The sequence below is a fragment of the Oncorhynchus gorbuscha genome, linkage group LG13, assembly GCF_021184085.1.
Source record: "Oncorhynchus gorbuscha isolate QuinsamMale2020 ecotype Even-year linkage group LG13, OgorEven_v1.0, whole genome shotgun sequence".
Taxonomy (NCBI): domain Eukaryota; kingdom Metazoa; phylum Chordata; class Actinopteri; order Salmoniformes; family Salmonidae; genus Oncorhynchus; species Oncorhynchus gorbuscha.
This window is the reverse complement of record NC_060185.1, coordinates 41,641,319-41,643,431: the sequence shown is the minus strand read 5'-3', so window position 1 is coordinate 41,643,431 and position 2,113 is coordinate 41,641,319.

The window sequence follows — 2,113 nt, the reverse complement described above, 5'->3', positions numbered from 1 at the left end:
GTCGGAAAGATATCCGTTTGTCCTCTGACAAATCAACTGTACATTTCGGTGTTCCTCAAGGTTCTGTTTTAGGACCCCTATTGTTTTCACTATATATTTTACCTCTTGGTGATGTCATTCGGAAACATAATGTTAACTTCCACTGCTATGCGGATGACACACTTGTACATTTTGATGAAACACGGTGAAGCCCCAGCTTTGCTATCACAGACTGGAACATGTTCCGGGATTCTTCCGATGACATTGAGTAATTTAAATTTTTATTTTACCTTTATTTTACTAGGCAAGTTAGTTAAATTCTTATTTTCAATGACAGCCAAAGAACAGTGGGTTAACTGCCTGTTCAAGGGCAGAACGACATATTATTACCTTGTCAGCTCGGGGGTTTGAACTTGCAACCTTCCGGTTACTAGTCCAACGCTAGTCTAACCACTAGGCTACCCTGCCGCCCCACATCAATCGCTGGCTTTATCAATAAGTGCATTGAGGAAGTCGTCCCCACAGTGACTGTACGTACATACCCCAACCAGAAGCCATGGATTACAGGCAACATTCACACTGAGCTAAAGGGTAGAGCTGAAGCTTTCAAGGTGTGGGACTCTAACCCGGAAGCTTACAAGAAATCCCGCTATGCCCTGCGACGAATCATCAAACAGGCAAAGCGTCAATACAGGGCTAAGATTAAATCATACTACACCGGCTCCGACGCTCGTCGTATGTGGCAGGGCTTGCAAACTATTACAGACTACAAAGGGAAGCACAGCCGTGAGCTGCCCAGTGACACGAGCCTACCAGACGAGCTAAATCACATCTATGCTCGCTTGAGGCAAGCAACACTGAGGCATGCATGAGAGCATCAGCTGTTCGGGACGACTGTGTTAATACGCTCTCTGTAGCCGACGTGAGTAAGACCTTTAAACAGGTCAACATACACAAGGCTGCGGGGCCAGACCAATTACCAGGATGTGTGCTCCGGGCATAGCCTGACCAACTGGCAGGTGTCTTCACTGACACTTTCAATATGTCCCTGATTGAGTCTGTAATACCAACATGCTTCATGCAGACCACCATAGACCCTGTGCCAAGAACACAAAGGCAACCTGCCTAAATGACTACAGACCCGTAGCACTCACGTCCGTAGCCATGAAGTGCTTTGAAAGGTAGGTCATGGCTCACATCAACACCATTATCCCAGAAACCCTAGACCGACCCCAATTTGCATACCGCCCAAACAGATCCACAGATGATTCCATCTCTATTGCACTCCACACTGCCCTTTCCCACCTGGACAAAAGGAACACTTATGTGAGAATGCTGTTCATTGACTACAGCTCAGCGTACAACACCATAGTACCCTCAAAGCTTATCTCTAAGCTAAGGAGTCTGGGCCTGAACACCTCCCTCTGCAACTGGATCCTGGACTTCCTGATGGGCCGCCCACAGGTGGTGAGGGTAGGCAACAACACATCTGCCACGCTAGTGCCGTTCTGCACAACTCCAACACCATCATTAAGTTTGCAGAAAACATGATGGTGGTAGGCCTGATCATTGACAATGATGAGAAAGTGTATAGAGATGAAGTCAGTGTGGTGCCAGGACAACAACCTCTCCCTCAACATCAGCAGGACAAAGGTGCAGATCGTTGACTACAGGAAACGGAGGGCCGAGCACACCCCCATTCACATCGACAGGGCTGTAGTGGAACGGGTTGAGAGCTTCAAGTTCACCGGTGTCCACATCACTAAGGATCTATCATGGTCCAAACACACCAACACATGACAATGCCTCCTCCCCCTCAGGAGGCCGAAAAGATTTGACATTGGCCCTCCGATCTTCAAAAGATTCTACAGCTGCACCACTGAGAGCATCTTGACAGGCTGCATCACTGCTTGGTATGGCAACTGCATGGCATCCGACTGCAAGGCGCAACAGTGGCTTCTGCGTACGGCCCAATACATCACTGGGGGCAAGCTCCCTGCCATTCAGGACCTCTATACCAGGCAGTGTCAGAGGAACGTCCTAAAATTTGCCAAAGACTCCAGCCACCCAAATCATAGTGTTCTCTCTGCTACCACATGGCAAGCGGTACCGATGCACCAAGTCTGGAACCAAC